Genomic DNA, 15,645 nt, shown 5'->3' with positions numbered 1-15,645 from the left:
TGGAATGCACTAAGTATGTGAGAAGTAATGCATTGCATAAAATATGATAGTACACTGACTAAGCTTAAAACATAGTAAGAATCCTTTTAAAAACATCATAAGACATAAGACATGGTCAATGCATAACTCATAAGTAAACCATAACTAAGGATGTGAGGTAGTCATATCATGGGATTTTATGGGAGAAACCATCAATCGACATATAAATATGTGAGATATAACATAAGGTCCAAGGTATTTCCCCATTAAAGAGGGCATAATATATCTTGCGAAGGTATAAAGGTATTATCTGCATGAGAACCAGGTACTCGCCTCTAGTTCTTAGACTGGGTACTCGCCTCTAGTCTTTGAGATTGGGTACTCGCCTCTAATCTCCTTGAGATTTGGTACTCGCCTCGAATCTCCTTTAATCCTATGGTGGCAAATAGTTATGGGACATGGGTAATCTCCACTACTACATTCGGTGCTAAGTACAACTCCCAACAGAATGTGATTTATAATACAAATATATCATAGGAATAGCTCATGAAATATATTAGGAAAGGAAATAATCAATACCAATCTATATCATAAAATAATCATCGTAATTGTAAATTTGTCATAAATCATAGTTCATAAAACTTATTCATAGGAATAGCTCATTGTCATGTGATTCCTATAATGTTGGTGTAAGACATCCATCATTACGAATCCTTTTTCATAAAGAGTATCATTAGGGTCTCAAGTTACCCTATCATTAGCTATCTAGAAATATTATAGAACATCATTCAAAACCTTGCATGAGTCATTCATAAGCCTTGAAATATTTTGTAAAGCTTTCAATGAAATCACTTGAAATCCATGATAATAATTCATTGAAAACATACTTGAAACTAGCATAGAGCGTGGATTATTGAAATTCATCTAAGAACCATGGGTAAAAAGTACCATGAATGAATTCCCACATACCTTGGTAATTTAAAGATCTAATTGTAAGCTTCTAATAATAGAGACTTGATCTTGACCTTGGAACTCTACCTTGACTTGAGGAAAAAGAAAGATCTTTGGAGAGAAATTCTTAGATAGATAATTTTTGTGCTAGGTGTTTGAAAGAGAATGAAAAGTTAAAGAGGGTTTTGGGTATTTATAGGTTTTGGGGAAAGGGCCTAAAAACGTCCAACTATTAATATGAAAGAGTGAGTAAAGACCAAAATATCCCTAAGTAAATAATTGAACCGACCCCTGGATGGAGGAGCTACCATAGACCGTTAACCCCATGATGGCCTGTGGTGATTAAGGCTAAGATCTGGGTTGGAGGGGTGACTTCCTTTTATGACCCAAGCCTAGGTCCTAGATGTGACACGATGAATAAGGGACCCAACGATACCTCAAACAAGCCTTTTAGTATTAATTTAGCCTTTCATAAGTAATGACAATCAATAAAAAGCAGAAACAAGGGAAAAGAGGGTCTATTGGAAAACATCATAAACAAGGGCAATAATAACCAAGATTCACCATACATATGTCTAACAATACCTCTAGATCTTAGACTTGATGGGGGCTAAGACTTGTCCCTAGCTCACCCTCAAATAAAATAGAAATGAAGTACCATAATAGAGCTTTGAGTTTATTAGTGTGATAGAAGCTTGTGGACTCACTGATCTGGGGTTCTGTGGGCAGAAGTTCACCTGGTGCAACAATAGAGACAAAGATGCTAGGATTTGGAAACGACTTAATAGGGCCATGGTTAATGAATCTTGGTTAGAAGTCATGCCTGTAACAACTGTCAATCACTTGGCCTCCACAGGATCTGACCACTGTCCTCTACTACTTGAAAGCATGGCAAAACAAGGTAATGTTATAAAGTATTTCAAATTTCTAAACTGCTGGACAGACAATGTTAATTTCCTTAGAACTGTAAAAGCATGTTGGGACAATCCTGTGGAAGGAAATCCAATGAGAACCTTCCAACAAAAGCTGAAAAGAGTTTCTAATACTCTTAGTAGGTGGTCAAGAAATGAGTTTGGGGACATCTTTGCTTCAGTAAAAGAATATGAAGAGCAGGTGAGACAAGTTGAAGAAAAAATAATCAATAACAATACTAAAGAGAACAGGTCCAAGCTACATCAGATCAATGTTCAGTAAATCAGATATCTGAAGATGGAGAAGGCTATCTTAAAGCAGAAAACTCAACTTCATTGGTTCAAAGATGGAGATGCCAATACCAACTATTTTCATGCTATTATTAGAGGAAGAAGAAGAAAGTTATTCATCCATCAGATTAGTGATGAACATGGCAATACTATTCAAGGTGGAGAAAATATTGCAAGAGCAGCCACAACATACTTTGAAAAATTATTCAGTGGAGAAGAGAGACTGATCAGGGAAGATGTTCTTAAATGCATTCCAAAGATGGTTACAGAGGAGCAGAATGAGAGTCTGCAATCCTTACCTACTATGGATGAGCTGAAGAAAGTTGTATTGTCTATAAGCCCTACATCAGCTGCTGGACCAGATGGAATGAATGGGAAATTATTTCATTCATGCTGGGATATCATTTGTGAAGACCTACTGAGATTAGTCCAGTATTTCTTCAATGGACATGGTATTCCCAAGTTTATTTCTCATGCAAGCTTAGCTCTACTTCCTAAGAATGAGCATCCTAACATCCTCTCAGAATACAAGCCTATTTCTCTCAGCAACTTCACTAACAAGATCATTTCTAAGTTGATAAGCCTCAGAATTGCTCCAATATTGCCTCAGCTAATCTCAGATAATCAATCTGGATTTGTTAAAGGTAGGAGTATTTCTAACAACATAATGTTAGCTCAAGAAATCATCCACAATATTAAGAGACCAAAGGCTGGGGATAATGTGGTGATAAAGCAAGATATGGCCAAGGCCTATGATAGGGTCTCTTGGTCATTCATTTGTATGGTCATGAGGAAAATGGGGTTTGGAGAAGTGTTGATTGATATGGTTTGGAGGATTATGTCAAACAATTGGTACTCAGTCATCATTAATGGTGCAAGGCATGGCTTCTTCCACTCTACAAAAGGACTCAAGCAAGGAGACCCCATATCCCCTACTTTATTCATCATTGGAGCTGAAGTTTTGTCTAGACTTCTCAACAATCTTCATCACCATTATTTATATACAGGATTCCAGATGGAAAGAAGAGGTCCTCAAGTAAATCACTTGAGCTTTGTAGATGATGTGATCATCTTCACATCTACCAGCAACTTCTCACTTACATTGATTACCAAAACTCTTAAACTGTATGAAGCTATTTTAGGACAACTTATCAATAAAGATAAGAGTCAAACCATGATGCCACTGAATACTCCCTCTGATGTGGTGGAAAGGGTCAGCATGATCACAGGATACAATTGCACTCATGGCCCAATCACTTACCTAGGTTATCCCCTATATATATGAAAACAAAGGATCATATATTTCTCTAGTATGGTTTCTAAGGTTCTAAGCAGGATCAGGGGATGGCAGACTAAAATGTTAAGCTATGGAGGTAGAGTCACCTTGGTGAAATCAGTGCTGCAATCCATTCCTATACACCTGCTGTCAGCTATCAGTCCTACCAAGACCACCATGAATCAAATCAAAAGACTAATTGCTGACTTCTTTTGGGGATGGGAAACTGAAAGAAGAAAATATTACCGGGCCTCTTGGGATACTCTCAGTTATCCTTATGAGGAGGGTGGTATAGGTGTTAAAAAATTAGAGGATGTGTGCTTATCTTTCCAATATAAACAGTGGTGGACTTTCAGATCAAAGAAGACACTATGGGGGGAATTCATTAAAGCAAAATACTGCCAAAGGGCTCATCCAGTCATAAAGAAGTGGAACACAGGACAGTCCCTCATGTGGAAGCACATGATGAGCAATAAAAGAGATATTGAGCCTCATATACAATGGAGAATCAAGTCTGGAACAAGCAGCTTTTGGTGGGATGATTGGCTAGGGGTAGGTCCATTAGCTTACCATAATGAAAGTCTCCCTATATTGAATAACACTACTGTCTCTTATCTAATGGAGAATGGAGGATGGAAGGCAGAGGAAGTAAGGAAATATGCACCCCCTCAACTGGTGTGCAAAATTCTCAGCACTCCCATCAGCTATATTCCAAATATGCAAGATCAAGTCATCTAGAAGCCTAACTCTCATGGCAACTTCACTTGTGCATCAGCTTGGGAGTTAGTAAGAAAGAACAAGATAAGATCTCTCACTAACAGCAATATATAGCACAATAGCATTCCTTTCAAGGTCTCTTTTCTTTTGTGGAGAGCTTTCAGACTTAAGCTACCCACAAATGACAGAATTGTGGCCTTTGGATAGGAGCCTGTTGCATTCTCTTGCTGCTATAGAGCAGGTCTTGATGATGTAGACCATATCCTTATTTCAGGCTACTTTGCACAACATATTTGGAAGCACTTCTCAGGGTACTGGGGTCTACAACACAGGAACACTCCTCTAAAAAACCTATTGATGAGGTGGTGGCTAATCAAAACTAACAATGAGCTTCATAAGTTAGTAATGCAAGCCATCCCCATTTTTGTGTGCTGGAATCTATGGAAGAATAGATGTGCATGCAAGTATAGAGGCAAGAAGTCTAATGCTACTAGAGTAATATTCTCAATATCCAAAGATCTATATATGCTTATCTCTACTGTGTATCCATATATTGATTTGCCAAGTAAGTGGGCAGATTTGGTTACCATGGTTAAAAAAAGCCAACATGAGTTGAGAATAACCAAAGTATGTTGGACTAAACCACAACCTACAATGATCAAGCTCAACACAGATGGGAGTGCCCTTAACAATCCAGGAAAGATAGGGGCAGAGGGCATTCTTAGGGACCATAATGGAGTGCTGATATATGCCTTTACATCTTCACTAGGTTTTGGTTCTAATAACCAAGCTGAAGTACAAGCAGCTCTTATTGGTATTCAATGGTGTCTACAACATGGCCACAGTAGGGTATCCCTAGAAGTAAACTCTGAGCTACTGATCAAAGGGATCAAACAAGAGATGAAACCACCATAGAATATTCATACCTATCTCACTGAGCTGCAATTATTGATTAGCAAGATGGAAAGCTTCCACTGCAGACATATCTTTAGGGAAGCTAATTTCCCTGCAGATACACTCTCAAAAGAAAGCCACATGAAGGACCATACACAACACTACTATAGTTTTCAACAACTTCCAAGAGAGACCAAGGGATATTACCAAATGGACAAAGCTGGCATGGCTAGCTTTAGGATAATAAAAATGAAGAAGATCCACCAACCACCTTGAAGGATATCACTAATCATGCTCTAGTGTTAGTTTCCATTCAAGTATATTTATTCACACTTTTTTAATACTAGCTGATATATATAATGATATCCAGGACTATTGTAAAAGGGAGAGTCTCCCTAGTTTACTGTTTTCCTAGAATAATTACCATACCACTAGAGATAAGGGATAGAGTAGCTATTTTCTCTTCTCTTATCCTTTTGTTTATGCAGGTAGTTGCAGATATGGAAAATGTCAACTAGAAATACAACAGCATACAATAATCCACAGCAACAACTGTACAAACCAGCAACACAACATCCACCACATGGAACTCCATTCAATAGCAATCAAAAAGGAAACTCTGGTTCTATTATTGTTTTCTGTTGTGTGTCTCATTGTGCAGGTTTAATGCTACTTCGAGCCTGGGGTTGGAGTTGCAGCAGCTGAGTTTAAAGTTCTTGCACCAGCATATCAACAACATCACATGTAGATGCTACAGCAGCAGCAACTACATTACAGAGATGCAACAACAACAACATAAGAATGTTGTAGAGATGCAGCACAGGAATCAGCAATGGGATTTCTCCTTTTGTTTGTCTATCTTGTGAAGGTACTCTGAAGAGATAATCCTGATCATAAAGAAGGGTCTCCTCTTGGGAGTAGCTTGAAATAAAAAGCATATTAACCCCCTCTACTATGGAAGTAAAATGGAGATACCCAAGGACCTGCAGCAGACTATGACAAAAATGCAGCAGGGTATGATGTGCAGGGTGATTTGGACCATGTGGACCTGCACCAAGGTCTCCAAAATTTGCAAGACTGCAGCAAATACTATAGGAGCAAGACCCAAGAAGTCTCATCTCAAACGGATAATTGGAGACGTTAGGCGAGCGACCTTGAAAAAGTCAGTTGTCTTAAGCCTAAAGAGAGAGCATTTTGCTATTTGGAAGTTCCAACCTGTGCAAAATGCCTCAAAATCTTGCAGGACAAAAGAAAAGAATGTTTGTACAAGTCTCAAGGAGTTTCATCTCAATCGGATAATTGGAGACTTTAGGCGAGCGACCTTGAAAAAGCAAACAGGCTCCAAAACACTTTTAGAGGTCCTTTCCTTTTTGCTAGCTTGTGCAAGTTCTTTCTTGCTTTTATTTGTTTGTTATATTGTTGCAGGTTGTTGGAGTGATACATCAACGTGCATTAACAACAACTACATGGAGGACATCAAAGATACAACCACCAAATCAAATAGAAACTCCAAGACTGCTACACAAGGCCCATCCTGGTTTTTCTGTCTGGTTGGCTGTTCGTTTTTCTTTGATGGTTTTTGTGTAAGTACAACACCTGATGGGGCACCTTGGCAAATAAAAGGCATCAACATAGAGACAGCAACCTTACAAGCTAGGACTTCACCAACACATAAGCTCTCCACTCAAGCCAATTCCCTCACTGCAACACCTGAAGTCCATAGATCCTCACATTAAGGGAGACAACTACTTGGCTTACTTGGACCTCATCATCACAGCAACACTACTAAATACAAGGTTCCTAGTCTCAACACCTACAACAGCTTTTGTGCACCCCAGCTATAATGTAAAAGTTGAGAATGTTTGGGTTCTCAAAGCACCATCAGCCATCAGCATCCAACATCTGTACCAACAATTTGCAGCACTCAATAAGCAACTACAAGTCATTACTACTTCATACATCAGCTTCCAGATTTGCTTGTTGGGAGAGGCAATAAGGAGTTGGTTACAGGAATGCAGCAACCTTCCTTGGCTGCTTATATCAAGAAGCTGCCTGTAGGTTTGCAACAGCCATCACACCTCCTATACTTGTTTGGCTCTTTGGTTGCTTGGTTGTGCAGGTACACAAAGTGTCAGACAAAGGGAGACAACAGCCACACAAGCAAGGGCTCAGGGAGGCATCACATACAAGTTGCACTACACAACTACTCTATCTTTCATGATCCTCAACAACAACCCCAAGGCTATTGGCTGCTATAGCTCTATTTACTTCCTATCCTTTCATCCTTCTTAACTACTCATCCTTATACTGATGTTGTTGCATATTTCCTTGGACTTACTTGGTATGACAAGACTAAAAAGGGCAAAGATGAAAAGAATTTTCCCATCCCATGCGAGATAGAAGTTTCATATACTTTTTTCTTCTTCAATTTAGCTATGTCTGATACGTAGCATAGTTGAATAGGAATAGTGTAGGTTACTCTCTTTTTTCTCATGGAAGAGGAGAGTCTCCCTCATTTATGCTTTCCTAGTCGATTTGTACCAGGAGGAGTCCTCTCATAGGTTTACTGCTTTCTAGTTATAGTTAGCCTCTCTTTTGTATCGGGGATGAGTTAGCTGACCTTAATAGGTTAGCCGACTTACGAACCAACATAGGATCAGAGGTAAGGTTTATATCCCCTTCCTTGTATTTTTATTTTGTTTATTTATGTTAAGACTTGGGGGTGCTGCTCAACCCCTGACTGTGCACGAGAGGTGGGAGCCTCGTGTAGGATCTGTTCCCTTAAAAAAAAGGTCTCAAAATAGCATAATCTAGAAAGGAGGAGGATTATTGTTCCCAAATATGGGAATTCACCAAAAGTAGCCTTCAATTAATCCCAACTAGCCATTTGGAGGGGAATGAGGAGGAGCACTGATCCCTACATGGTAATATTATGTAGGGAAAAGAGTATACATTAGTACTTTGAATGTACTAAATATGTAGGCATGCAATACAATGTAAAACATTTAGGACATTTATAAGGTAAGGTACATAAATGAGTGCATGCATGAGTAATCAAGTAGATAGTATTTAAATCATACATACATGGGAAAGTGATTATAACCTACAATAAGACCATGTGAGCTATAACATGAAATCCAACGTAGCCCCCTACATTGGAAGGGGAATCTACTTGCCAAGGTAGAACTTCGTCAATATTTATTTCTTTAACATTAGATGGCTATTTGTGGATTTACTAGCCCAGCTTACAAGGGCTCCTATGGTGGCATATAGTTACTGACACAAGAGGTTGCTACTATAATTCCCTTATTGAACCCTACCTCAAGCCCATTCGGTACTAAGTCAAATCCCACAGAATAATATATAATAGTAACATAAACATACATATATTTTGAGGCATCAAATTATCATTCATAAGAATAACTACTTAAAATCTTTAGTGATTCAAATATGCAAGAATCGTCCTTATCGCATGAAGAATCCATAACTTTGGTGAGGAAAACTCTCACCAACATTCGTTCTTTCATTGGATAGACACCCATAATCATAGTCATTAGCTTTCATAAACCTTTAATTGGAGTCTATCATCTTTTAATCATGCTTTAATAAAAATAGAGTAAAATTAGGTGAGTTCAACTTAATTCAACTTTCAACATGTATATATAATGAAATTATGCATCACACTATGAAATTCATCAATATAAAATCATGCTTAAATAACCCATCATGAATTTCAAGTACCTTTAAGGAGCTAAACAAAGAAAATACTTGCAAACCATCAATCCATGCATTTGAAATCATTTTGCATGAAAATAGACCAATAAGAGATTTAGTTGAAACAGATTTTAGACTCCATAGATGGAACAAACCATGGATAAAGACGCACATACCTTGATAAATTTTGACCTTGAGATTAAGAAGGGAGACTTGATCTTGAAGAAACCCTAGAATTTGCTTGGTGATGAAGTAGACCTTTGAGAGGAACCTTGGGAGAGAAGGATTTTATGAATTTGAGAGTCAATAAGAGAATAAAGAGTCAATGAGAGAATAAAGGTTTGGGAATATTTAGGGTCAGAAAATAGTTAGAGTTTAGTCCCAAAACATCCCTATTCTCTAATAAAACAAAGGGAAGGACCAAAATACCCTTTCTTATAATTGGATGAATAGACCCTAAGAATGGGTCCTTACAAATCGTAGACCTTTCTACAACTCAAAGAAATGACTTGTTCTGCAGGATCTAAGAAATCCTTGAAAGTTGAGTCTCAGAAGTTTACCTACGACTCAACTTTATAACTCGTTGAAAATATATGGGTCGTAGACCCCACTCATCCTGCAACTTCTATAAACCTACAAAACTTGATTCTCTAAAGTTTCTCTATAAGTCACTTCTACGAATTATCAATCCTTCTACGAGTCATAACTTGGATCGTAGACTCACTCCTTTAGTTACGTAAATTTCCAACCTCAGCATAAGTCTTACGAGTCACTCCTACGACTCGTAGAATACCTATAATTCATAGGTTAACTCGTAGACTCTAAGTCAGTCCATTTTTCTTTAAATTTTCCTTCTTTTCAACTTTTGGGGTCTTATAATATCTCCCTCTTAGAAACATTCATCCTTGACTGAGATTCAGTTAGCATAGGAAGGACAGAGAAAGAGGACTAGCAACCCAATATGCACGCAATAGTGTAATTTAAACATCTTTCAAAACATATTTCGTAATTATTCATGTATTGACAAAAAATTGAAATGCAAGGATTTCAAGCAATTGAGCAAAGACACTTACTACCGTAAGGTTGAGTAGAGTGAAAGAGATGAGGGTGTCACTTCATCATATCCACTTCTACTTCTGATGTAGCACTTTCAACTTGTTGATTTCTCCAAATGACTTTAATGGATGCAACTTCCTTGCTCCTTAACCTCTTGACTTGCTGGTCTAAAATTTCAACTGGGACCTCTTCATAGGTCAAGCTTTCTTCAACATTTACTACTTCTAAAGGAACAATAGAACTTGCATCACCCACACACTTCCTCAACATAGACACCTGGAATACCGGATGAACTATAGCCACTTCCAATGGGAATTCTAACTCATAAGCAACCTTGCCAACCAATATTAAGAACTTATAAGCCCCCACATACCTAGGGCTCAACTTTTCCTTTTTGCTAAAACGAACTACACTTTTCATGGGTGAAACCTTCAAGTATACCCAATCATCCACATTAAACTTAAGATCCCTTATCCTAGTATAAGAATAGGAATTTTGACGACTTTGAGCCATCTTCAATCTTTCTCTAATGATCCTCACCTTCTCAAAGCATGAAGTACTAAGTTGGTACCCAACAAGGCCATCTTACCCATTTTAAACCAATCTACCGGAGACCTACATTATATCTCATACAAGGCCTCAAATGGTGCCATATAGATACTTGAGTGATGGCTATTTTTGGAAGCGAATTCAATAAGTGGTAGATGATCATCCTAACTTCCCTTGAATTCCATCACACAAGACCTTAACATGTCCTCTAGTGTTTGATTTTTCCACTTGGCTTGCCCATCGGTTTGAGGATGGAATGCAGTACTTAACTTTACATTAGTACCAACTTCTCTTATAAATGACTTACAAAAATGAGAAGTGAATTGGGTACCAGGATCCAAAATAATTGATAAAGACATACCATGCAACCTTACCAACTCCCGAATATATAACTTAGCATAATCCTCGGTACTATAAGAAGTCTTGACTGGTAGAAAGTGAGCCAAGTTCATCATCCTATCAAAAACCACCCAAATCAAGTCATAATGTTTTCGAGTACGAGGTAAACCTACTACAAAGTGAATGTTCACATCCTCCCATTTCAAAGTGGAGATTTTTATGTCTTGTAATAGGTCATTCGACCTTTGGTGTTTGGCCTTAGATTGTTGACAATTTGAGCATTCGTCCATGAACCTTGCTATGTCATTTTACATGCTACCCTACTAATACACCTCCTTCAAATCCCTACACATTTTGGTCGAACTGGAATGAATAGAATATGAAGAATTATAAGCCTCTTTCAAGATCAAACTTATTAGACCATCCACATCATGAACACATAATTGGCCTTGGTAACGAAGCACCACATCTCCTCCTTGGGAGAAGACTTCTACTTTCTTCTCTTCCACCAATTTCTTCAACTCCACTAATGACGGATTAAGGTCCAGTTTTGACTTAACATCCACCACAAAAGATGATTTGGACCAATTTTGCACCAGCATGCCACCATCATCGAAACCACTCAACTTCACCCCCAATCTATCCAACTAATGAAATCCCTTATCAACTCCCTATTTCCTTCATCAACATGAACCACACTCTCTAAAGATACCGTACAAAGAGCATCGTCAACAACATTAGCCTTGCCTGGATGATATTTCACACTCATGTCATAATCCTTAAGGAGTTCAAACCACCCACTTTGCCTTAAATTGACATCCTTTTGGGTGAACACATATTGGAGATTTTTGTGATTGGTAAATATGTCTATATGTACTCCGTAGGGGTAATTCCACCAAATTCTTTAGGGAAAACACAATGGCCACTAACTTAAGATCATAGGTAGGGTAGTTATGCTTGTGGATCTTCAAATTCCTAGAAGCATAGGCTATAACCTTGTCATTTTGCATTAAGACACAACCCAAACTGACCCTAGAAGTATCACAATAACAACAAACCCTTCCAACACTTTCGGTAGAGTCAAAATAGGAGAAGAGTTAAGTTGATCTTTCAAGGTTTGGAAGCTCCTCTCACGCTCATCCGTCATAGGAACTTTGCCTTCTTTTGGGTCAATTTCATCAAAGGAGATGAAATGGAAGAGAACCCTTCAATGAACCTTCTATAATACCCGGCTAGACCCAAAAATCTCCTAATATCCGAAGGAGACAATGGTCTAGGACAATTCCTTACCACCTCTATCTTCTTAGGATCAACCTTGATTCCATCGCCGGACACTACTGACCAAGGAATACCACCTCTTTCAACCAAAATTCACACTTGCTAAACTTCTCAAACAATTGCCTATCCCTCGAGGTTTGAAGCACAATTCTTAAATAGCCCATATGTTCTTCATCACTCCAAGAGTAAATTAAGATATCATCAATGAAAACTACCACAAACCTATAAAGGTAGGGTTTGAACACCCTAGTCATAAGATCCATAAATATTATTGGTGTATTCGACAATTAAAACGACATCACTAAAAACTCAAAGAGACCATACCTTGTTCAAAATATCTTCTTGGGAATAGCACACTCCCTTACTTTAAATTGATGATAGCTGGACCAGAGATCAAACTTTGAGAAATGAATTGCCCCTTGCAATTGGTCAAATAAATCATCTATCCTAGGAATTGGATACTTGTTCTTAACGGTCACCTTGTTTAATTGACAGTAGTCTATGCACATCCGAAGTGACCCGTCCTTCTTTCTCACAAACAACACGGGAGCACCCCATGGTCAAATACTTGGCCTTATAAATCCCTTTTCCAACAAGTCCTTTAATTGTTTGTTTAAATTTTTTAATTTTGTTAGGGCCATTCAAAAAACTCATTAACCATGAGGACCGAATCAATAGAAGGATTAAGTTGACATCCCTAACTCTCATAATATGATAAATGCAACCTTTAGAAATCAATTTCTACTCCTTAAGAAAAGAAATGAACCTACCGTTAACTACCGAATACTGTCAACTTAGTTATCCTCATCAAACCACTTACTTGATGTCTAACTTTCCAACAAGTAGATGGTTCCCTTTTGGGCCGGTTGTGGGTGAGGAGGGATTCGAACATCTGACTTCACTTAATATCATACTTCATCTCAATAAATATTCTCACTGAAAAAGACATAAAAACTAAGAGAAGGAAGCAGAACCCAACTCGATAAATCTGACCCTTCCACTTGAGAATTGGCTTATTTGGGAATTGAAAGTTAACTCTACCAATTTTACAATCTATAGAAGCATATGACGCATGCAACCAATCCATACCAAGAATAACATCAAAATCTACCATGTCAAGCTCAATAAGATCACAAGGAACAATTTGTGCAAGATGAACATAGGACAATCCTTGTAGACCTTTCTAACAATAACCGACTCACTAACAGGGGTAGACACCAAATAGGATTCCAATAACATTTGAAGTAATACATCAAACCTATTAGCAATAAATAGAGTAACAAACGACAAATTGGCACCCGGATCTAATAATGCATAAACATCAAAATCAAAGACTTGTAACATATCGATGAGCACATTGGGCATTTCCTCAACTTGTTGTCTCCCATACAAAGCATAAAATCGGTTGGTGCATTGGTCACTCCCTTAAGCTTTTCCATCATGGTCCATTTGTCCTTGAGGCCTACCACCACCACTCCTACAATCTCTAGCTTGATAACCCATACCATACTTGAAGCATGCATAGGAGCCGGCTAAGCATTCCCCTTTATGAGTCCTCCCAAACTTCTTGCAAGTAGGGAAAGCTTGAGCACCCATATTCTTCCTTGGAACCATAAAATTTGCACCTTTGTCTTTGTTGAATATCGGAGGAGTACTAATAGGACCTTGCCGCATGAATCTTTTCCTACTTTCGCCCTTTCCACCACTACTATAATCGATATTTTGGTGAGTAAACCCTCCACCATCAACTCTAGCCTTTTTGAACCCTCTTGACCTCACCCTCAATTTCCCATCCTTAATTTATTCTGCATATGTCATGAGTCGGGAGATGTCCATCTCCTTGTCCAACATATCCATTTTGCATTCCTTAGACACCAAACTAGAAACACCAGATGAATTTGATCATTCTATCCCTAAGGTCGAAAACCATAAAAGGAACATACTTAGACAATTTGGTGAATTTTAGGGCGTACTCCCTCACACTCATGCTCCCTTGGTGAAGATTGATGAACTCTCGAATCCTTGCCTCCCTTAGCTCTAAAGGAAAGAAGTAATCTAAAAAGGTACCCTTGAAATCATCCCACTCTATAGGTCCCATACCTTTACCCCTCTCAACCACCTATTGTTCATGCTAAACTCCTGCTATACCCTTGAGTTGATAGACCACTAGCTCAGCCTTATCATTTGGAGGTACTCCTATAATTGCCATAATCAGATAAAATTCCTTAATAAACTCTCTTGGGTCCTCATCTACCTTAGAACCATCAAATTTGGGTGGATTCATTCTCTTGAAGTCCCGAATCTTAGTAGCCAAGCTAGGCACTTATGGCAGAGGAGGAAAGATGCCTTGATTAGCTTTGTTGGCTACAGCTTGGGCCAACAAAGTGATAATATTTCAAAACTTCGATTGTGTAACTCCCGCTTCTAGTGGAGCTTTCAGTACCGGAGGAACTAGGGCCTCATTAGCATCCATTGCTCTAGGTGGGGGTACTCTTCCTCGAGGCATTATCTAGAGAACATGAAATTATTTGTTAGATAAAGAAAGTCTTAGAACAACACTAAGGCACGATATGAATAATGAAAGAAGGATAAGTTTCCTAAATGACTCATAGTCTTCTATTCATAATTGTGGTATATTTCAAAACCATGAAAAAGACCCTATTCGACACGGCATGTTGGACTCTAGGACTATTCAAAATCTCGAGCTCTGATACCAAGTTTATCACAATCCAAGCCTAAGGCCTAAAAGTGACACAACAAATGAGGGACACAAATATACCTCAAACAAGCCACTTAGCATTCATTTAGCCTTTCACAGGTAATGAAAGTCAATAACAAAAGAAAATAAGGTAAAAGAGGGAATATGGGAAAACATCATAAACAAGCGCAATAATAGCCAAGATTCATCATACATATGTCCAACAATACCTCTAGATCTTAGACTTGACGGAAACTAAGATATGTCCCTAGCTCACGCTCAAACAAAATAAAAATAAGGTACTATAATAGATGTCTAAAGGTCTCAACATAGCATAAGATAGAAAGGAGGAGTATTATTCCCAAAATATAGAAACTCACCAAAAATAGCCTCCAAGCAATTTCAACCAGCCATGTGGAGGATAATGAGGAGGAGAGCTGATCCCTACATGGTGATATCATGTAGACAAAAGAGTATGCATTAGTACTTTGAATGTACTAAGTATGTAGGCATACAATACATTATAAAATATTTAGTATATTTATAAGGTAAGGTACATAAATGAGTGCATGCATGAGTAATCAAGTAGCTAGCATTTAAATCATACTTATGTGGGAAAGTGACTATAACTAATAATAAGACCATGTGAGCTATAACATAAAATCCAACGTAACACCTTAAATTGGAAGGGTAGACTACTTTTCAAGGTAGAACCCCATCAATATTCATTTCTTTAACATTAGATGGCTATTTGTGATCCACTAGTCTAGCCTACAAGGGCTCCTATGGTGGCACATAGTTAATGACACAACAGGTTGCTACTAGGATTCACTTACCAAACCCCACCTCAAGCTTCAATCGGTTCTAAGTGAAATCCCATAGAGTAATATATTATAGTAACATAAACATAAATACATTTTGAGCCATTTAATCATCATACATAAGAATAGCTCCTTAGAACCTTTGGTGATTCAAGTATGCAAGATTTGCCC

Source organism: Solanum dulcamara, chromosome 10 (genome assembly GCF_947179165.1).
Source record: "Solanum dulcamara chromosome 10, daSolDulc1.2, whole genome shotgun sequence".
NCBI lineage: Eukaryota > Viridiplantae > Streptophyta > Magnoliopsida > Solanales > Solanaceae > Solanum > Solanum dulcamara.
The sequence above is the reverse complement of the archived record's forward strand: the minus strand, read 5'-3'. Positions refer to the sequence as shown.